This window comes from Heterocephalus glaber, unplaced genomic scaffold (genome assembly GCF_053883595.1).
Source record: "Heterocephalus glaber isolate CG9 unplaced genomic scaffold, H.glaber_assembly_v1.0 deba00001442, whole genome shotgun sequence".
Classification (NCBI taxonomy): domain Eukaryota; kingdom Metazoa; phylum Chordata; class Mammalia; order Rodentia; family Bathyergidae; genus Heterocephalus; species Heterocephalus glaber.
In genome coordinates this window covers 29331030-29354921 of record NW_028258296.1, presented here as the reverse complement: position 1 = coordinate 29354921, position 23892 = coordinate 29331030, and the positions used below count along the sequence as shown (strand labels likewise).

Here is a 23892-nt window from a genome sequence, read left to right as displayed (position 1 = left end):
TGGTGGGAGTGCAGACTGGTGCAGCTACTGTGGAAATCAGAATGGAGATATCTCAAAGAACTAGGACTAGAGGTCCCATTTGACCCAGCTATTCCCCTACTGGGTATCGTCCCCAAAGAATTAAAAGAATTGTATCACAGTGATATATGTGCACCTATGTTTATAGCAGCACAGTTTGTAATAGCTAAGGTTTGTAAACAGCCCAAATGCCCATCAACTGGAAACTAGATAAAGAAGATGTGGGGTTTTTTTTATAAAATGGAGTACTACTCAGCCATAAAGAAGGAGAAACTAGAGTCATTTATAGCTAAATGGATGCATATTAAGGCCATGCCATTAAGTGAAATAAATAGGACACACATGTGTAAATACCGAATGGTTTCTCTAGTGTGAGAAACTGAAAGTGTAAATAAGGATGAATATGATTAAAATGAATAACTGATAATTTGAAATAGGAAAAGGTCCAAAGGGGTAGGGCTGGTAGGAGGGGAAAGGGAAAGGGAAGAAAGGAAAGGAAAAATTATGAGAAAGAAAAAAAAAATGGAAACAAAGTCTACGTAAATAGGGAAGGGTGGTGGGGGTGAAGGGCATATAGGTAATGGGGGAAAAAATAAGAACCAAGATACATCATGTATAGGTACAAGCACCCAATGATAAACATAAACATATTGTATACCTAAAATGTACCAATTAATATATAAATTTAAAAAACAACAAATTAGTGACCAGCTATTTGTTACAAAACAGCTCTCCATGTTTGTAACCTTATTAAAATATGCTCAATAACAATCATACAGTGTTAACCAGGCATGGTGGCACGCTCTTATAATCCAGTCCAGAGTTCAGTCCCCAGTAACACACAGACACAACACATATACACACACAATACAATGTTGACATCAAGATTTAGAATAATGGTTTAATACATTTCTTTCTTAAGCTTAAAAAGAGTTGACTTCAGGGCTGGGGATTTACTAGTAAGTGCAAGGTCTGGAGCTCAATCCCCAGTACCAAAAAAAAAAAAAAAAAGGATTGACTTCTGATTTGTGTCCTTCCTAATTTTTTAATTTGATATTTATTTATAAAGCCTTAAACACTAGAGCCTACACTGTCAAGAGAAAAAAATTGAGGGAAAGAACATGTCCCCGAAAGAGAAAAATAATACATATATCCTTCTTTACTCATAGAGGAAGAAATATTGATTTGAAGTACACTTGAATGATTTAGATTCACTCAGATCTAAAGTCCTATATTTTGCCTAGAGACAAGACACACAGAGAAGAAAAATAACATTAATCAGCTTACACATGATCCCTCTTGGTTCTTCTTCAGCATGAATCAGTTCATAGCTCTCTAGGCTGCCAGACTTCCCCATCATCCAGGAGGAAACCACAGGGCCATCTACACAGCATAGGAGAAATGCTTGAGAGTCAGCAGAGGACTCTAAAATCTCATTCCACCCCCTCTCTTTTTCTCTCCTCTTTCATTTTTACAAACCAAAATGGGCCATTTTTTAGGCTAGTGGTTCCCAAACCTGTTGGATTATAAAACCACTCATGGATCTTTTTTTTAAAGACAAATTCTAGGCTCCATCCCAGATCTACTGCATGAGACTTTTTGGATAGTAGGGCCTAGAAATCTGTGTTTTTTAGAATTCCTTGGTGATTCTGATTATCTGACAACTTCTGGAAGAACTGAGAAGATTATAGGGCTATGGAGTACCTTGGTCTCTGACCTTGGTAAAAGGGCTAAACCTAGGATGTGGATCATTTTGACAATCAAAGAGATCTGGTCAGAATAATAGCCCTTCCTCCCACCACTCTGCACTGCCTCCCTTCTCACAGATACCCCAAGTCATCATAAATACTGAGACTTGCAGCCTGTGAACACAGTGGTCCATGCGGGGGACTCAGTTTTTGCACATGTATTGTAATGGCACCCATAAACTGTCACATCCCAGGGGGAAAATGAATCTTCAGGAATGCTGTCAAAGCTCCAAGTACCACTTAGAATTTATTTTCATCCACTGTAGCTATACTTCACTCTATTGTTTACAATTGTACAGTATTTGTCCAACTGTGTATAGCTGAGTCTTAGCTGATTTTATTCAACCTTCCTTTCCCTCGAGTGCTTATAAGCAGTACCTGCCTAAGGAACTCATTTAAAAGTACGTGTGCACATAATTCAAATTCTACAATCTGCAGTGATAACGCTATTATGCGTGATTGTAATTCTCTAAATTCTTTTAGCTTGTTTCCTACCACCAGAGTGACGAATGCTTAGATATGTTCTTGAATTTCTGTGATACTCTGCCATAAAATCCTGTAACTCGCCTCACTGATGGTGTTGATCTCTGGGTTAGCTTTAAGTGCTGGGCGGGTCCCAGAAAGAGCAGCCTCCAGCACACTGCCTGCCCTGTGCTTGCCCAGAGAGATATGATAGCACAAAGGCTCTAATTCCTTCCCTATCATGCTATCATTACAAAGATTTATGTAATTTTAGAAAATTACAGATGTTTGCTTTAGAAAGGGAATTTAAATGTGTAACACATAAGTCTATATGAATATTTTACAAATGCATATGTGTGTATAAGAATACATATATTGAGCATGTATACACATGTGTATATGAGTGTATGAATATGTATGTGGGAGACTAAGGTGCATGTATACACCAAGACATAAATATTCTCATTTTTTGTGTCTCAAAGAATAATATTTTGACTATTTCTACATGTAATAATGATATAGTACATTTGTCACCTGTGACACATAATTGATCCTTGAAAGGGTTGAAATGGTTCTTTGTCACAAGAATTAATTATTCATCTTTGGGAATTGAGTCCTAGGAATTCAGGATTGATGGAGGAGATGGTACAGGAGAATGGAAGGGCCCATTCTCTAAAATGTAGGCAAGGAATGGGCCATTCAATAGTATGAGGAGGCACTAAATTTCTGTACTTTTTTTTTTTTTCTGGTACCACGGATCAAACTCAGGATGCTTGTCAGGCAGGCACAGCACCACTGAGCTCCATCCCTGGCCCTAACTTTCTGTACTTCTTAATGGCAAATTCATGATGCTCCATTCTACTTTGAAAGATAGAAAGTTAAATTAGTGATTTGGATACAAGCTGAAAAATGCTGTAATAGAGATTATGTGTTAAATGCTTTGGAACATAGTAGAAGGAGAGATTAATGCCACTCCTTAGGGGTCAGGAGAAACCTTATAGAGGAGATGACATTTAAATCTAGGCTTTGAAGTAGAAGCTCATTAGAGAAGTCAGGGAAGAAGGGCAGGGCATTCCCAGCTGAGGGTATTGTATAAAGAGGCATGAAATTCTATGGCAAGCAAAGTATTGCTTCATACTAGAAGCAGCTGCCCATTAATCTATGCAGAAATACCAATATGGCTGGAGGGTAACCATCTGGAGCATCCTCAGAGCTGCTCTTTGTGAACCACTATATTAATGGACAAAAAGAAACAGTGCAAAAGTAAAGCTGCCCAAAAATGATCAGAGAAGCCAGAAAGCAGAACTCTGTTGTCCAACACCCATATAAATGTTAGATGGACAAAAAACAAATTGTTAGTCACTACTTTGATTTTTTACAAGTATAAATTAATCAATATTACCATAATCTTATTCTTGCAGGCATCTAAACTTAGGATTTTTTCTAATCACCAATGGGATCACATTTGTGCATTTATCTAGCAAGCTTGAGTACAGATCTCTTCACTTCACTTCCTCTAAGGCCCATGGCAAACCAGAGCTGTAACAGGAATGGTACCAGGTAGGCACACCTTATGCTTGGAGCTTTTACACATTTCCCTGTGTTCACTGACAGTTGGGTTATGCCAAAACCCATTTTTCCAGGCTGGCACACACACTTAGTAATTAAAGTGGGGCTTTTATATGGCTTTAAATAGTTTAATATGAACATGCCCTGAGGATCCTCCCCAGAGCTTGGTTTAATATATTTAATAACCAATTAAGACATCCTCAACTTCAGCTTCCACTAGGTTAATTTTTTAATGAGTTTCAGAGTGCCTCTCAGGATATTTCTTCCTTAGATGTGGTGAGAAATGCACATGCACTTAGGCATGGATTTTAAATTTTAATTTGCTAGGTACTAGATATGCAGTATGAGGGAAATCAGTGAATATCTGAGTCAACTTTTTCTTCTCTCTGTGTTTTGTTTTTTGGGTTTTTTTCCAGTACAGGGAATCAAACTCAGGACCTTGCACTGCCCAGGCATACACAGCACCACTGAGCTGTATCCCCAACCCTAACTTTTTTTTTTCCTTCTCTATAAAAGAAAAACTTTGGACAAGATGTTCAAAATCCTTCTAGTTCTTGCTTTTTATTAATGTGACAGTAGAATGGCTGTTATTAGTACTTCTTCTTTAGGGAGCCAGAGGATCCTATCCTGCACAAAATACACTGTGTGTGTAAGTATGTGTGTGTGTATAAATGTCTGTGTGTTTTAATGAATCTCAATCTGGTGGCTTTGTATAAGTAATAGAATTGGGATTGTGTATGTTAAGAGTGTATAGAAAGTTTCTTTGAAAGGTCTTATTAATAGGCCAATGTATAGAAAAAATTTGTAAACAATTTGGAGTTACCAATTGTGTTCATTTTACCCAAACTACACAGTCCCTTTGCTCCTGAAGGCTTGTATTGTTTTCTCCTCAGGAGCTACAGCTTGGAAGACCCTTCAGCCATTGACGGAGAAGCACTCTTACTATCTGCCTCCCTTTAGAAGGGATCCTAGGACAAAATAAATCATCAGCCTGTTCTGTCTCTTTCCTTGCCTCCCTCTTATCACCACCTCAGACCAGTTTCATTGTGTGAAATTAGCATGGATAGGGAAGGAAGGGAAAATTGCAGCAAAGGGGAAATTAAAAATTAAAATATTAACAGTTTCACTCTCTACAACTGAGTGGTCCTTATCATTCCCAGGCTGAAGTGGGGAGTATAATCCTTTATTTTTTTCTCTCCTATATTCAGACAAAAAAATCATAAACAAAAACACAAGATGCAATAAAAATTTAATCTGATACACCTAATGCTTGCAAAGATAATGGGTACTTAAAAAAAGAACTATAATATAGTTAAAGTACTAGTCAAGTAGATATTTGGTTTCATCTTGAGCACTAATGGAGGAGCATAATCTGAGAAAAAACAAGGTCTTAACTGTCTCATTCCAAACAGGCAAACGTTGATTATCCAAATCCATGACAAATCTGCCTTTCAGTTTCTTTGTGACATTGCTCCCTCCCCCTGCATATTCAACTCATCTTTAAGAATGACAAGTTAGCCTGCTTTCCAGTTTTTTCAGAACTAGAATCTTCCCAGAATGGCAGCATTATTTTATTTAAAGTCTATTTGAATTCCCAGAATTTGAGAAATATACATATTCAAAAACATCAGAATAAAAACACATTCCCAAGTGAGATGAAAAAGTGCACTCTGGGAAAGTTCCTACTGTGATTGAAAACATGCCTATTTTCATTTGCAGTATCCTTAAAGGCTTCCACAATGATTCTGGGGTAACAGCCATGATAGTTAAACCCACTGACTGGCTAAGCTGATGTGCTTAAGTCATAGGTACTATTAGGTAAAGTTAGCTGATCCCCTACAATGCTCAAAAACAGAGTAACAAATATTACAAAAAGAAATTGAGAAAAATACAAGCAAAGAAGTTTTTCTTTCTTCTCTTTCTTTGTTTCCCCCTGTGGTACTGAGGATAAACCAAGGATCTGGTGCATGCTAAGCTGCACTTTATCACTGAACTATATCTCCACCCTCAAGAATCTTTTCTAATATATCAGTAATAGCAACTATAGTGAAAATGGAGAATAGGAACTTAGGAATTTCTCTCTATGAGCAATTATAGCTTAATATAATTTTTGATGCCTTTATAAGATTGTTCCTAACAGATCATCTCACTTATACCTCTATGGTCTACAAATGCAATAGCTTAATATCCTGAAATGGCTTTCAAAACTTTCTTTAGGTTGAAAACTCTCCTGTTGATCTTATGGCTCTGTTCCTATCCAAATGCTCAGATTTGGGATAGAAGCTGAGAATTTTAGGTCTCTAGAGTGCTAAAGAATACAAACCACCAATATTGACCTAAGTTTTAAAAAAGTACATTCAGTTGATGGGAAACTTTCTATCACTGGAACATTTTTTCTTTTTAATTGCTTTATGGCACTCCCTTTCTCGTACATTTCTTCTCTTTCTCTTTTTCTCTCCCCTCCTTATAGCCTTTGCCAACTGGCACTCAGTAACCCTACTGGTCATTGGCTTAAACCAACACAAAGACTAAGACTGCCAAACCTTGCCTGTCTCAAACCTGGAGGCAGGAAGAATCTTGTCTATATTTGGCTAGGCCTGATTTATACACAGATTCTGGTCTTTTACTATGTAAAGCATGCCTGAAGTAAGCACGCAAGCATGGGGCATACAGCATTCACATTTTTATTCTGTTACCTAGAGAGGAACTCCTGACCATTCTTTGGCATATTAGAGCAATGAAGTTTGCTCCCACACAGCACCCTATCTAACAAACCAGTGTCCTTATATGGTAGTAATAGGAAGGTAGGAACATCCGTAAAATCATTTAAATTTTTCCTTGCTTCTTGGTAAGATGTTTGTAAATGTAGTCATGGCAATAAATACAGAATAGCTCATTGGAAAGGTTAAAAGCAACTTTAGAAATCCTTCTGACCAGCAGTTTCCAAACATGGTTCATGCACATCAGAAACACTGTGGAACTTGTTAAAAGTTGGATTCTCAGACATTTAACAGATAGCTTCTAAATCACAATCGCTAAGATCAGGGTCCTAGAATTCTATTTCAAGTTGTTAGCTGATGGACAAGCAGGTTTCAGAACCGCTGGTACTCTAATCCACAGCCCAACTTCCTCTACCTGCTGTGCTTTATGGGAATAAATGGCAACTGAGAATGAATACTACGGCTTCTTACAGAAGGTCAGGTTTCAAGGCAAATTCTGAGAATCTAAGAGCCTCAAAAATAAACTGGTGATTTCTTTGAATAGCTATCTAGGTGACATTGTCAGGCCCTGGTGCTTGAGACATTTACACAGTAAAGAACCTGGGCTGGAAACAGATGGAGACTGAACAGCAAGCTAAAGCTGTGCTCCAACTGTTGTTATTCACATGACTTTTGCTCCTGGAGAATGGAGCTGAGGGGTAGCAATAGAGAGCTGGCACTGATCCTTTGGACAATTCTGTCAGAGGCCCCCTATCTTGGTCCATTTTCTCTTGCTGTAACAAATACCTGAGGCCAGGTAACTTACAAAAATAGAAATTTATTTGGTTTGTCTTCAAGAGCGTGGCTCCAGCATCTGGTAAAGAAATATTTTCTGCATCGTAACATGGCAGAAGGTATTACATATGAAACAGAGCAAAATGACATCTCTTCCTGCTCTTATAAAGCCACTAATCTCATCATGAGAACCCTACCCTCATGACCTCCTCTAGTCCTAATTACCTCCCGAAGACCCCATCTTCAAATATCATTACCATATGAATTTGAGTATTAAATTTCCAACACATGAACTTTTGGAAGACATTCAAATATAGCACTGCCTGATTACCCAAGGCTAGATTAGTTGATCTTCCTTTGTGTTCTCTTGGTATCCAGTCACTGCCTCCTTCTCCAGTAAATCACAGTAGGCAGAAACAATTATTTTCTATTTAGTTGTCTTCTTTTCAACAGTAAACTTCATTAAGGTATCTATTATCATTGTATTGCCAACATTCTAACAATAAACACTCAACTAGTATTTTCTAAATGAATGAATTTGGTAGCATAATTTGTTTTCCATTGGTTAAAACTGTCTCTGTGGGACTCCAAATACATTTACTTTGGAAAGTGATCTTTGTGCTTTACAATTTAAAACACTATCCCACTTAAGAACAAGCTACCTTGAATAATCAGCCCTCTAAACTCAGTTGGCCTGTTTTTACAAATTAAATCTTACTGGAACACAGTCATGCCCATTTATATTATCACTTACAGTTGCTTTCATGATACAACAGCACAGTTAGTTGCTACAATGCAGATCCACAGACTGCATGGCCCACAAAGCTGAAAATATTTACATCTGGTCCTTTACAGAAGGGTTTTCCAACTCCTGCCCTAGAGTCTCACAGACCTAACTGTGTGACATTGCATATATTGCTTGGCCTATCTAAATTCCAGGTTTCTCATCTGAAGAATGGCGTAATGATTATATCTTATCTTATAGGGCTCTTGTTTGGAATAAACGGTATAATCCCTGTAAACCTGCACATAGTTTTTAGTATATATTAACTGTTATTTTTACAACTTTTAAAAACTTGGCTATATTCCTTGTTGACTTTTTTATGCTATTCCTCATATGCTTTAAAAATATTTAATCAAAATCAAATCAAATCATTTCCTAGACTTAAAGGAAGCACTGAGATTTGAAAGAACTTTTGGTTCAGTCACTTTTTGATGATTAAACTACCAGCTTCTCAAAACAAAGACTCTACATTATTCGTTAATTCTATAAAAATCAAAGGATAGATATTTTGGAAGTTAAATAAACATGTTTTGATACCAGATGTTTGTTTTGCACAAGTTTCTGTGATGAGACACAAAAGTGAGGTTTCACTTCACATACATGTATTGTCTAACTTGCTATCTTACATACTATTCCATTGCCTCTGATAGCAAACACTCATATCAGTTCTATTAAATTCTTTTTAAAAATGCAGAAGGGGTGGGTGGAAGGGAGCACTAAAAATATCTTTTTTTGTAGCAAACAAAGCCTTGACAATAAATAAGACACCAAGCCAAGAATCTGTAAGAGCATCTACTACTTAACTTGCAACCCTCACTGCTGGAAAGCTGACTATTCTTGTTAAAATAAATTGCTTAAACCTTTTAATCAGAAAGACATTTTTCAGTGTGGATTATAGCTCATGGAAAGGAGGACAGCATTCTGACTCATCTAATGTTTTATTTATTAGTTTCTCTTTCTGGTCATGGAGCTTAAATGGAATTTCAGTTTTCCCCTTAATATTCAAGATTTCCAGTATTGGCATTGACCAAGACTCTGCCTTACTGGAATTTTCACCAGGAGGCAACTCCTACACTGACTCCTCTAAGTACTCGTCTCTCCATCTGAGCACTTACCTGCTATGCCACAGTGTCTAACTGCCTGCAACAGTGGGAATTTATAGCTTTGGTTATGTTATACAAGTTGGATTTGTATACTTCGTATATTTGCATGTTGGATTAGAATCTATCTAGATGTAAGCTATTTCTTCAGGAATTTTATCCTCAATTCCAAGAGATAAGCTCACTCTGCTCTTTGTCAGTTCTGATCCTCTAAGAATCAGTCACCAAGAAGGAACTAGACATGCAAGAGATTTACTGGGGGCAAAACCCATGAAGGGTGGGAGCAAGGGAGTGGAAGCAGACAGGACAGGCCTTCAGATGGCCATGCAGAAACAGGGAGGGAGAATTGGATAGAAGGATTCTCAGTGCAGTGCAACTCTGTGGAAATTTCAGCTGGCCTGTGGAGAGCACCAGGGCTAAAGTTGTCCATCAGAGGAGTCTCATCTTGACCATAAAAGGCCCAGCTCTAACACCACTACTCCCATTTCAGTCAATGGCTGGAACCAGCGTGGTTAGACTGTGACTCTGGAGTGAACATTGAATGTATCCAAAGGTCTAGCAGATGGAGGCTGTTGGCTAACTACTTCCTTGCATTCACTTTTCTTTCTTTTTTTTTTTTAACTGTATATCTTTTTATTGGTACATTTTAGGTATACAATATAAAGACATTCATCATTGGAAATTTGCACCTTTACATAATCTCTCTTGATTTTTATTTTTCCCCCTTCCTCTGCCCTCCCTTCAACCCCTCCATCCCTCCCTATTTACAAAGACTTTGTTTCCTTTTTTCCTTTTCTCATATTAATTCCATTCCCTTCTTTCCTTACCTCTACCCTTCCCACTTCCCCTTCCCCTTTGCCCCTTTTCTTCCTATTTCACATTACCTATTATACCTTTGAGTCCTTAATTACACTTTCAGTTTTTCACATGAGAGAAACTATTCAGTATTTACACATGTGTGTCCTATTTATTTTACTTAAGAACATCTCATCAATGTGCATTCATTTAGCAATAAATGTCTCTAATTTCCCATTTTTTATGGCTGAATAGTACTCCATTTTATAAAACAAAAAACACATTTTATTTATCCAGTCTCCAGTTGATGGGTATTTGGGCTGTTTCCAAGTTTTAGCTATTACAAATTGTGCTGCTATGAACATGGGTGCACATATATCGCTATGGTATGATTCTTTTAATTCTTTGGGGAAGATCCCCAGCCGGGGAATAGCTGGGTCAAATGAGACTTCCAGTGCTAGTTCTTTGAGGTATCTCCATACTGATTTCCACAGTGCTTGCACCAGACTGCACTCCCACTAGCAGTGGAGCAGGGTTCCTCTTTCCCCATAGCCTCACCAGGATTTGTTATTGGTTGATTTCTTGATAGCAGCCGTTCTTTCTGGGGTGAGGTGGAATCTCAGCATTGTTTTCATTTGCATCTGTCGAATGACCAGTGATATTGAACATTTTTTCCTATGTTTACTTGCCATTTCTACTTCTTTGTGTGAGAAATGTCTGTTCATTTCAGATGCCCATTTTTGGATTGGGTCTTTAAATTTGGGAAGTCTGATCTTTTTAAGTTCTTTATAGATTCTAGATAGTAAACCTTTGTCTGAGGCACCATTGGTGAAAATATTTTCTCACATTGTGGGTTGTCTCTTCACACTGCTGGTGGTTTCTCTTGCTGTGCAGAAGCTTTTCAGTAAGAAGAGATCCCACTTGTTGATTGTTTGTGCTAGTTCATGGGCAACTGAGGTTTTGTTCATAAAATCTTTTCCTACACCAATGTATTCAGAGTTCTACCTAACCTCTGTTCCAGCTGGTTCAGCATTTCTGTTTTAATATTTAGATCTTTAATCCATTTTGATTTTAGTTTAGTGCATGGTGAGAGATATAGGTCTAGTTTTAGTCTTTGGCAAGTTGAAGTCCAATTTTTCCAGCACTATTTATTAAAGAGGCTATCTTTCCGCCAGTGAGGGTGTTTGGCTCTTTTGTCAAAGACGAGGTGGCTGAGTATGTCTGGAGTTGTTTCTGTATCTTCTAATCTGTTCCATTGGTCCTCAGGTCTGTTTCTTTGCCAGTACCATGCTGCTTTTATCACAGTAGCTTTGTGGTATAGTTTTAAGCTGGGGGTTGTGATACCCCCTGCCATGTTTCTGTTACCTAGAATTGCTTTTGCTATCCTGGGTCTCTTCTTGTTCCAAATGAATTTTTGGATTTTTTTCTCAAGGTCCATGAAGTATGCTGCTGGGATTTCAATAGGGATTGCATTGAATCTATATAGCAGTTTTGGAAGTATGGCCATTTTCACTATATTAATCCTTCCTACCCAGGAGCAGGGGATGTCTGTCCATTTTCTGATATCATCTTCAATCTCTTTTCAGAGTGCTATAGTTTTCAGAGAAGAGGTCTTTGATTTCTTTTGTTAGGTTGATTCCTAGGTATTTCAGTTTTTTGGATGCTATTGTGAAAGGAATTATTTGCCCTATTTCTCTCTCAGTGAGTCTGTCATTGGTGTAGAGGAAAGCTATTGATTTTTGTGTGTTGTCCTTATATATAGCTACTCTACTGAATTTGGTTATTAAGTCTAGAAGACTTTTGGTAGAGTTCTTGGGGTCTTCTATATAGAGTATCATGTCATCTGCAAATAATGACAATTTGACTTCTTCATTTCCTATCTTTATTCCTTTTATTTCTTTCTCTTGTCTAATTGCCGTGGCTAATGTTTCCAAAACTATATTTAACAGGAGTGGTGATAGTGGACATCCTTGTCTTGTTCCTGATTTTAGTGTGAAGGATTTCAGTTTTTGACCATTTAGTATGATGTTGGCTGTTGGTTTTTCATAGATAGCTTTTATTAGTTCGAGGTAGAGACAGTCTATTCCAGTTTTTTGTAGGGTTTTTATCATAAATGCATGTTGGATTTTGTCAAATGCTTTTTCTGCATCTATTGAGATGATCATATGGTTTTTGTCCTTGGCTCCATTGATATAGTGTATCACATTGATTGATTTGCATATGTTGAACCATCCCTGCATCCCTGGGATGAATCCCACTTGGTCAGGGTGTATGATCTTCTTGATGATCTTCTGCATTCTATTTGCCAGTATCTTATTAAGGATTTTTGCATCTATGTTCATTAGTGAGATTGGCCTATAGTTCTCTTTTTCAGTTGGGTCTTTCTCTGCTTTGGGGATCAAGGTGATGCTTGCTTCCAGGAATGACTTTGGGAGTATTGCTCCCCTTTCAATTTCATTGAAGACTTTAAACAGTAGTGGCAATAGTTCCTCTCTAAATGTCTTGTAGAATTCAGCAGGGAAGCCATCAGGGCCCGGGCTTTTCTCAGTTGATAACTTTTTAATTACATTTTCAATTTCATTGGTTGATATTGGGTTGTTCAGAATTTTTAGGTCTTCTTCGTTCAACTTTGGTAATTCACATGTATCTAGGAATCTGTCCATTTCTTCTGTGTTGTCCATCTTATTGGCTTATAGGTTCTGGAAGTAGGTATTGATGATCCTCTGGATTTCTGCTGGGTCCATTGTAATTTCATCCTTTTCATTCCTAATTGCATGGATTTGGGCCTTTTCTTTCCTTTTTCTGATAAAGTTGGCTAAGTGTTTGCCAATTTTTGTTTATTCTTTTGAAGAACCAACTCTTGGCTTCATTAATTTTTTGTATCATTCTCTTAGTCTCCATTGCATTGATTTCTTCCCTGATCTTTATAATTTCATCCTTTCTATGGGCTTTGGGTTTGTCCTGCTCTTCTTTTTCTAGAAGCTTGAGGTTCAGCATCAGGTTGTTTAATTGGGCTCACTCTGTTTTCCTAATATGAGTATTCACTGCTATGAATTTTCCTCGTAAGAATGCTTTCATTGTGTCCCATAGATTCCGATATGTTGTATTGTCATTGTCATTTAATTGAAGGAATTGTCTGATTTCTTCTTTAATTTCCTCTGTGACCCATTGATTATTCAGAAGTGTGTTGTTCAATTTCCACGTGTTTATGAAATTTTTGCATTTTCTTTTGCTATTAATTTCCAATTTCACTGTACTATGGTCTGATAATATACAAGGGATAACTCCATTTCCTTTGCACTTACCTAAATATGTTCTATGAGCGAGTATGTGGTCTATTTTGGAGAATGATCCATGTGCAGCTGAAACGAATGTGTATTCTGATTTTGTGGGGTGGAAGACTCTGTAAATATCTGTTAAGTTCTTTTGTTCAAGAGTTTGATTGAGTTCTAGTATTTCATTGCTTATTTTTTATCTAGTTGATCTATTTGTGACAATGGGGTATGGAGGTCCCCCACTACTATTGTATTAGTCTTATATGATTTTTCATGTCTGTTAGTGTTGTTTTATATAGTTGGGTGCACTAGTGTTTGGTGCATAGATATTTATGATTGTTATCTCTTCCTCTTGGATTGTTCCCTTCACAAGGATGTAGTGTTCTTTGTCTCTCTTAATCAGTGTGGGTTTGAAATCCACTTGGTCTCCAAAGAGGATAGCTGCTCCTGTTTTTTTGGGTGTTTCTGTTGCATGGAGTATTGTTTTCCACCCTTTAATTTTCAGTCTATGTGTTTCTTGTGTTCCTTGTATGCAGCATATTGTTGGATCTTGCTTCTTGACCCATTCTGCCAGTCTATTTCTTTTGATTGGTGAGTTGAGACAATTAACATTGATGGTTATAACTGATACGTATTGACTTATCATGACTTTTTCTTTTTGTTGGATTCTCCCCCTTTCCCTTTAATTTCTTGTCGTGCCCAGTGGATTCATTCTGCTGGGCTTCTTGGGGTTGTGATCCTCTTTGTCTTTTCCTAGGATTTTGTCTAAAATTTTTTGGAGTGCTGGTTTGATATTCATGAAGTTCCTAAGGTGCTCTTTGTCATGAAAGTATCTTATTTCATTATCAATTTTGAAAGATAGTTTTGCAGGGTACATCAATCTGGGTTGGAGGCTGTTTTCCTTTAGGGCTTGCAGTACATCACTCCAAGCTCTTCTTGCCTTGATGGTTTGCATTGAGAAGTCTGCTGTGATTCTGATGGGCTTTCCTTTGTATGTGATTTGTTTCTTTTCTCTCACTGCTTGTAGAATTTTGTTCTTCTGTTGCATTTCTGGATTCTTAACAATTATATGCCCATGTGTATAGCTTTTTGATCAAGGCTAGTTGGAGTCCTCACTTATCTGTATGTCAAGTTCTTTTCCCCTCCTTGGGAAGTTTTCTGCCATCACTTCTGTGAACAGTTTTTTGATGTCATCTGGACTCTCTCCTCTTTCTTCATTGACTCCAATCAGTCTTATGTTATTCTTCTTTGCATCGTCTAGCAGCTGCTGGATTGATTTCTCATGTTCCCTTACAATTTTAAAGCAATTTTTCTTTTCCTGGTCACTAACTGCAATCTTATCTTCTATATCTGAGACTCTGTCCTCACATTGGCTCATTCTGCTGTGTAGACTTTCGATGGAGTTTTTAATCTCCTAGAAATCTCTTTGCATCTGTTTTATGGATTCCATTTGTTTCCTATGTTGGGATTCCATCATGTTCTTCAGCTCCTCTATTTTTTTATTTGTGTCCTTTCTAGATTTATTAATCATGTCTTGCACTATGGGCATAATCGCTGCTCTTATGTGAGAAATTATTTCTTATTTCATTTTTTCCAGATCCTCTTTTGTTGCTAGTTCAGGGAGTCCAGATGCTTGAGTATCAGAGTATTCCATCTTGTTTCCTTTTGGGGTTGTTGTAGGTGATCTGGAAGTCTGGTTCTGAGACTTGTTTACATGTCTTCTCATTTCGAATGGTGGGGGGAGGTGCTGCTGGCACCCGCACAGCTCACCTCCTCTGTGCTGAAAGTGATGGTAGGTTGGCCAGGAAGCCTCCTACTCTATGCTGGGAGCTGTGTCATTCACTTTTCTTGAAGAGAGATTTGAGCAACTCACCTCATAGTCCTCACTACACCCCACAGATGCATTTCTCCACACAAGTTCAAGCAGTACCCCCTCCATTGTTCCTGTAGTCTTCTTCTTGAGGAGAAATTCAGAAAAAGGAGTTACTGTGACAGATTATATATAGTCCCACCTCTGTAGTTGCTCTCAGAGCCATAGGGGTACTCATCCTTCCCTTTTCTACTATCCTTTCTGAATCCTCACTTTGCTATTTGTGGTTCTCCTGGTGTTTCATGCCATACCCTCTTCCCAAAGGATCTGAGCCCTTGGCATCCCTATCCTTCTTATGCCAGGGGTGCTATATGTGCCCATTCATAGTTGAAATTGGGTAAAGGATTACCAGGAGGTGCCTAAGTGGATATCCTGGGTTCTACACATGCTCATTCCTACACTCTTTGTATAAAAGCAGCCCTATTATTCTGCTAAGATGATGATTTTATTTCTTGCCTACTGGTCTCTGGACATAGGGCTTCAAAGTATATAGGTAGGAGATGTACTTGGTAATTCAGTGGGCTGCCCTGGGCCCTGGCAAGAAGACATTTCCTTTGGTGACTAGGACTTCTAACCCTTCAGAGTCCATAATTTCTAAGGTGGGCCATTGGAAGTAATGGTAAGTGAGATTACTTCTGTATTCTCCTTTTATATTCTTTGTTGTTTAAGACAGGGTCTTACTATGTAGGCTAGGCTGGCCTTGAACTTGTGATCTTCCTCCCTCAGCCTCCTGAGTGTGGGATTATAGGAATATGTTACCACACTTATCTCCCCACTTTGTACTTCTCCCAGAGACAGAGCAGTCGCATAAAAAAGGTTTCTAAGGGGAACTGTGTTCCATCTTGTACAACCACCAAATTGGCACATCAGCTGCAACTTCAGAAAGCCATCCCTACAGGAACCTCTATATGCCACAAGTGCCAGCTCAGGAAAAAATATTGATCAGCCATTGTTGTTGATAGGAATGTCTGGACTACCTGCTTGTGAAGTTTACTTGGTCCTCCAACGCTATTTGAGCTGGATCCTTGATGTACCAGTTCCATCTTTTAGTGGATCCTTGCTGGATTTGTTTGACTTTATGACTTGGCAGGTTCAAAATAACCCAGTTCATGACTAAGTATGGTGGGATCACATGCCTATACTTCTATTTACTTGGGAGGCTGAGGCAGGAGGATCACAAGTTTAAGGCCAGCCTATGCAACTTATTGGGACTCTGTCTCAAAATAAAAAAGTATAAAGGACTAGGGATGTAGCTCAGTGGTAGAGCACTCCTGGGTTCAATCCCTAGTACTATAAAAAAAAAAAAGAAAACAAACAGAACAAACTCAACTTGTAATGAGTAGTTCTAGGCACTGGGCACTCCATGGTCATGAATTCTAAATGTACCAAGGCTCAATTACAGATCAAGAGTGATTTCTCAAAAGATACATAATGCTTAACTACATATGGCATAACTGTGTTCCAGAATTCCACAGGCTGTATTATGATTTTCCTACACTGACATATCCAGCATCATAAGAGTGCCAGAACTCATGGCCTAAGCATCAGGGCTGCTTACAGAGCCTTTTCCTGCTCTAGGCCCCACTCAAAGTTGACAGCCTTCCATGACACTATAGCAAAGTTCCTAGATGCGGAATGTATTGTTGCAGAATCCAAAGGGCTTATTAGGCACTGTACTGCTTCTGCACAGGCAGAAAATGTAAGCTGCAGTAATGTCTCTCCTACTTTGGTGGGCTATCTCAGGGTACTCCAACAACTGGACCTAAAAGTTTAAATTGAAGTGGCAGATTCTTGATTGTGTGTGTGTGTGTGTGTGTGTGTGTGTGTGGTATTTGGTACCAAACCCACAGCCTCATTCACATTAGGCAAGCTCTGAGCTACTCAGAGCTTGAGGTTCTACATTAGGTTATTTAACTGAGTTCTCTCTGTTTTCCTAATATGAGCATTCGCTGCTATGAATTTCCCACGTAGAACTGCTTTCATTGTGTCCCATAGATTCCTGTATGTTATACTGGCATTATCATTTACTTGTAGAAACTGTCTAATTTCTTCTTTAATTTCCTCTGTGACCCATTGGTTGTTCAGGAGGGTGTTATTCAATTTCCAGGTGTTTGTGGGAGTTTTGCAGTTTCTTATGTTATTGACCTCCAATTTTATTGCACTATGGTCTGATAATATACAGGGGGTAACTTCAATTCTTTTACACTTATTTAGACATGTCCTATGAGCTAGCATGTGGTTCATTTTGGAGAATGAACTATGTACAGCCAAAAAGAATGTGTATCCTGATTTTGTGGGGTGGAATACTCTGTAAACATCTATTAAGTCCAGTTGTTCAATAGCTTGATTCAGTTCTAGAATTTCATTGTTAATTTTTTTGTCCAGATGATCTATCTATTTTTGATAGTGGGGTATTGAGGTCCCCCACTACAATTTGTATTAGTGCTTATTTGGTTTTTCATGTCCATTAATATTTGTTTTGTATAGTTGGGGGCATTAGTATTTGGTGAATATATATTTAGGATTGTCATCTCTTCCTTTTGGATTGTTCCCTTCACAAGGATGTAGTGACCACCTTTGTCTCTCTTAATTAGTTTTGATTTGAAATCTATTTTGTCTTCAAATAAGATTGCTACCCCTGCTTTTTTCTGGGTTCCTGTTGCATGGAGAACTGTTTTCCATCCTTTTACTTTCAGGCTATGAATTTCTGTTTGAGTTAGGTGTGTTTCTTGTACACAGCAAATTGCTGGATTTTGCTTCTTAATCCATTCAGTCAGTCTATTTCTTTTGGTTGGTGAATTGAGGCCATTAACATTGATAGTTATAATTGATAGATATTGACTCATCCTTGTCATGATGTTTTACTGTTGTTGGATCTTTTATTTCTTATTTCTTCCCCCTTTCCCTTTAGTGTCTTACCTTGCCTCATGGCTTCCCTCTGTTGGGCCTCATAGAGTTGTGACCTTCGTTGTCTTTTTCTAGGATATTGCTAAGAATTGTTTGGAGTGCTGGTTTGGTGTTCATGAAATTTCTCAGGTGTTCTTTGTCATGGGAGTATCTAATTTCCCCATCGATTTTGAAAGATAATTTTGCAGGATACAACAGTCTAAGTTGGAAGTTATTTTCTTTGAGGGCTTGAAATACTTCATTCCAGGCTCTCCTTGATTTGAGGGTTTGTGTTGAGAAATCTGCCGTGATTCTGATGGGCTTTCCTTTGTAGGTGATTTGTTTCTTTTCTCTAACTGCCTGTAGAATTTTGTTCTTCTGTTGGGTTTCTGGGATCTTGACTATTATTTGTCTAGGTGTAGATTTTTTTTGGTCATGGCTAGTTGGAGTTCTATATGCCTCACTTATCTGTATGTCCAATTCTCTATCTCTGTCTGGGAAGTTTTCTACTATTACTTCTGTGAACAGTTTTTTTTTTATGTCAATTGTACTTTCTCCTGTTTTTCGTAGACTCCTATCAGGCTTATGTTGTTCTTCTTTGTATCATCTGGCAGCTGCTGGATTGATTTCTCGTGGTTCCTTACTATTTTTAAGAAATCTCTGCTTTCATGGTCCTTCACTGCAATCCTGTCTTCTGTATCTGATATTCTACCTTCAGATTCCCTTAATTTGCTCTGCATGCTTTCAATGGAGTTTTTTTGGGGGGCGGGGTGGGTGGGTACCGGGGATCAAACTCAGGTCCTTGTGCTTGCGAGGCAGGTGGGGGAACCACTAAGCTAAATACCCAGGCCTTCAATGGAGTTTTTAAATCTCCTGAATATCTGTTTGAATCTGTTTCATGGATTCCATTTCTTTCTTATGTTGGGTGATCATGGTTTCCATTTCTTCCTTATGCTGGGCATTCATGGCTTCCAGCATGTTTTTGAGCTCATCTATTTTTTTTTATCTGTTTCTGTTCTAGAGCCTATAATCATGTCTTTCACTCTGCGCACCATCTCTGTAGTTATCTGGGAGATTATTTCTGTTTTAAATTTTTCTGGAGCCTCATTCATCTGTTTTGTTACTTCCTATGCTATCAGTTCAGGGTGTCCAGGTGGTTGATTATCAGACTTTTCCACCTCGTTTCCCCCAGAATTTGCCTTTTATGGGATGGAAGTGTGAGTTTGTGCCTTACTTGAATGTCTTCTCATTTTTGTTTTTGGTGCTGTCCTTGGTTTAGTTCCTGGGTTGATACTTTGAAGTTGCTTATTGTAAGTATCTTTGTTGATGTATTTAGAACCCTTATGGAATTATTGCTTCTCAGAGGTATCTTCCAGATATAGGTGGTCTTTAGGTTTTGAGTCTCTAATGGCTCTGAGGCTGTCTCATTTTCATTATACCAGGAAGGACAACTGATTAGATCAATCACAACACCCTAGCCCAGGTGATACAATTAGCAACACAATAGCATCAAGTACCTCTTTAAAAATGACAATTTGTGGTAGTTATTAATCTATCACCTTTAACTGTGTGAATTACATCAAAATCAAGGACCAACCCAACATATGTTTATAGTGAATAAACTCTTCAATATAGCAACCTTACCCTTCAGAATGGGGAATTAGAAGGAGTTGGGGAAGGAGGGATAGGTAGGTAAAAGGATAGGGGAAGGTTAGCAGTGAGGCCAGAGGACACAGGTGAGAGAAGGAAAGAGAAGAAAAGAAAAATAAAGAAGAAATACGAATTAGGGCCAGAACAGGAACACAAAGGGAGATGAAGAAAAATGTGGGACAGCAAGGGAGAGAGGGAGAGAGAGAGAAAGAAAAGAGAAAAGAAAGAAAAAAAGATAAAAATTAAAATTTTAGAAGTGTAGAAAAAGAAGGAAAACAATGATTGATTTTCCTATATTGAACCATCCCTGCATCCCTGGGATGAATCCCACTTGATCAGGGTGTATGATCTTCTTGATGATCTTCTGCATTCTATTTGCCAGTATCTTATTAAGGATTTTTCCATCTGTGTTCATTAGTGAGATTGGCCTATAGTTCTCTTTTTCAGTTGGGTCTTTCTCTGCTTTGGGGATCAAGGTGATGCTTGCTTCCAGGAATGACTTTGGGAGTATTGCTCCCCTTTCAATTTCATTGAAGAGTTTAAACAGTAGTGGCAGCAGTTCCTCTCTAAATGTCTTGTAGAATTCAGCAGTGACGCCATCAGGGTCCGGGCTTTTCTTAGTTGATAAGTTTTTAATTACAGTTTCAATTTCATTGGTTGATACTGGGTTGTTCAGAATTTTTAGGTCTTCTTCGTTCAACTTTGGTAATTCATATGTATCTAGGAATCTGTCCATTTCTTCTGTGTTGTCCATCTTATTGGCGTATAGGTTCTGGAAGTAGGTACTGATGATCCTCTGTATTTCTGCTGGGTCTGTTGTAGTTTCACCCTTTTCATTCCTAATTGCATGGATTTGGGCCTTTTCTTTCCTTTTTCTGACAAGTTTGGCTAAAGGTTTGTCAATTTTGTTGATTCTTTCGAAGAACCAACTCTTGGCTTCATTGATTTTTTGGTATCATTCTCTTAGTCTCCATTGCATGTAATACACTATATCAATAGAGCCAAGGACAAAAAGCATATGATTATCTCCATAGATGCAAAAAAAGCATTTGACAAAATCCAACATGCATTTATGATAAAAACCCTACAAAAAATTGGAATAGATGGTCTCTACCTCAAACTGATAGAAGCCATCTATGAAAAAAAACCAGCCAATATCATACTAAATGGTCAAAAACTGAAATCCTTCACACTAAAATCAGGAACAAGACAAGGATGTCCACTATCACCACTCTTGTTCAATACAGTTCTGGAAACATTAGCCATGGCAATTAGACAAGAGAAAGAAATAAAAGGAATAAAGATAGGAAATGAAGAAGTCAAATTGTCAATATTTGCAGATGACATGATACTCTATATAGAAGACCCCAAGAACTCTACCAAAAGTCTTCTAGACTTAATAACCAAATTCAGTCAAGTAGCTGGTTACAAGGTCAACACACAAAAATCAATAGCTTTCCTCTACACCAATGACAGACTCACTGAGAGAGAAATAGGGCAAATAATTCCTTTCACAATAGCATCCAAAAAACTGAAATACCTAGGAATCATCCTAACGAAAGAAATCAAAGACCTCTTCTCTGAAAACTATGGCACTCTGAAAAGAGAGATTGAAGATGATATCAGAAAATGGACAGACATCCCCTGCTCCTGGGTAGGAAGGATTAATATAGTGAAAATGGCCATACTTCCAAAACTGCTATATAGATTTAAGGCAATTCCAATTGAGATCCCAGCAGCATACTTCATAGACCTCGAGAAAACAATCCAAAAATTCATTTGGAACAAGAAGAGACCCAGAATAGCAAAAGCAATTCTAGGTAACAGAGACATGGCAGGGGGTATCACAATCCCCAACCTGCAACTATACTACAAAGCCACTGTGATAAAAACAGCATGGTACAGGCAAAGAAACAGACTTGAGGACCAGTGGAACAGATTAGAAGATGCAGAAACAACACCAGACACACTCAGCCATCTCATCTTTGACAAAGGAGCCAAACACCCTCACTGGAGGAAAGATAGCCTCTTTAATAAATGGTGCTGGAAAAATTGGGCTTCAACTTGCCAAAGATTAAAACTAGACCTATATCTCTCACCATGCACTAAACTAAAATCAAAATGGATTAAAGATCTAAATATTAAAATAGAAACTCTGAACCAGTTGGAACAGAGGTTAGGTAGAGCCCTTGAAGACATTGGTGTAGGAAAAGATATTATGAACAAAACCTCAGTTGCCCATGAACTAGCACAAACAATCAACAAATGGGATCTCTTCTTATTGAAAAGCTTCTGCACAGCAAGAGAAACCACCAGCAGTGTGAAGAGACAACCCACAATGTGGGAAAAAATCTTCACCTGCTCTTCCTCAGACAAAGGTCTACTATCTCGAATCTATAAAGAACTTAAAAAGATCAGACCTCCTAAATTTAAAGACCCAATCCAAAAATGGGCATCTGAAATGAACAGACATTTCTCACACAAAGAAATAGAAATAGCAAATAAATACATGAAAAAATGTTCAACATCACTGGTCATTCGAGAGATGCAAATGAAAACAATGCTGAGATTCCACTTCACTCCAGAAAGAATGGCTGCTATCAGGAAATCAACCAATAACAAATGCTGGCGGGGCTGTGGAGAAAGAGGAACCCTGCTCCACTGCTGGCGGGAGTGTAGACTGGTGGAACCACTGTGGAAATCAGTATGGAGATACCTCAAAGAACTAGGACTGGAAGTCCCATTTGACCCTGCTATTTCACTGCTGGGGATCTTCCCCAAAGAATTAAAAGAATCATACCACAGTGATATATGTGCACCCATGTTCATATCAGCACAATTTGTAATAGCTAAAACTTGGAAACAGCCCAAATGCCCATCAACTTGAGACTGGATAAAGAAAATGTTGTTTTTATATAAAATGGAGTACTACTCAGACATAAAAAATGAGAAATTAGAGACATTTATAGCTAAGTGGATGCACATTGAGGCAATACTCTTAAGTGAAATAAATAGGACACACGTGTAAATACCGAATAGTTTTTCTGGTGTGAGAAGTTGAAAGTGTAAATAAGGACTAAATGTATAATAGGTCATGTGAAATAGGAAGAAATGGGGCAAAGGGGAAGGAAGTGGGAGGGCTAGGGGAAAGGATAGAAGGAAATGGGATTAATATGAGAAAATGGAAAAATAGGAACAAAATCTTTGTAAATAGGGAGGACTGGAGGGGTTGAAGGGAGGGCTGGGCAAGGGTGAAAAATAAGAACTAAGAGAGACTATGTAAAGGTGCAAATTTCCAATGATGAATGTCATTATATTGTGTACCTAAAATGTACCAATTGTTAGAATGAATAATCGATAATGTAAAATAGGAATAAAAGGTCCAAAGGGGTAGGGGTAGTGGGAGGTGCAGGGGAAAGGAAAGAAGGGAAAGGAAAAAATGATGAGAAATGGAAAAAATGGAAATAAAGTCTTTGTAAATAGGGAAGGGTGGAGGGTGTGAAGGGAGGGCTGGGAATGGGGAAAAAATAAGAACCAAGATGCATTATATAAAGGTACAATTCCCAATGAGAAATGCAATTGTGTTGTATACCTACAATGTACCAATAAAAGAATTTGATACAAAAAAAAAGAAGGAAAACAATTAAAAATAAGAGGAAAAAAATAGTGGTAATTTTGAAAATAACAAATAAAAGATAAAAATGAAGGGACTCCTTCAGGGTATGTCTCTTCTGTCACAACAGACAATGTGGGCAGAAGCATGCAGTTGTAAGTCAATGAGTCTCAGTAAGCCAATCACAGACCCATGAAATTCAGGCTGTTTTCTGGCTGCAAGTCCCAAGTTGAGCTCCCTGTCCTCCTGCAGGGTTGAACTGTGTAAAGTTCTACTGCAGGTTCCAGCTGTGTTTCCCCTGAAGATAGTCCAGGTTCTGATGGGAGGTAATGATCCCTCTAACTTACCAAGTACGGTGGTCTGGTGCGCCCTTATTTCAGAGATTCTCTTCACTTTTCCAGTGGGCTTCAGTTATCATCAGGGAGCCTGAGAGAGGCCCTCTTTCTGTTGTTCACTTCTGCAGCTCAGGGCAATGACCTTTATGTCCCCCTGTGCCTCTGTAGTATGGAACCAGGTAGCTGAACAGCCAAGAGGCCAGAGGCGGGGGGGGGGGGGGGGGCTATGTTGTTGCAGGCGCCCACAGGGCTCCACAGATGACCTGGTGGGCATGCCCTAGGGGTCCTTACCA

The 23892-nt window shown here is 38.4% G+C and overlaps 1 long non-coding RNA gene across 4 annotated transcripts in view; it reads right to left on the bottom strand.

Moving 5' to 3' along the window:
• LOC110348391 (uncharacterized) overlaps positions 1-23892 on the bottom strand; it is a 77687-nt gene that overhangs the window by 27022 nt on the left and 26773 nt on the right. For all 4 annotated transcript variants that reach the window (XR_015451998.1, XR_015451996.1, XR_015451997.1 and 1 more), the window contains exon 2: positions 1306-1401. This is a non-coding gene — a long non-coding RNA (uncharacterized LOC110348391). The remainder of the gene's footprint in view (positions 1-1305; positions 1402-23892) is intronic.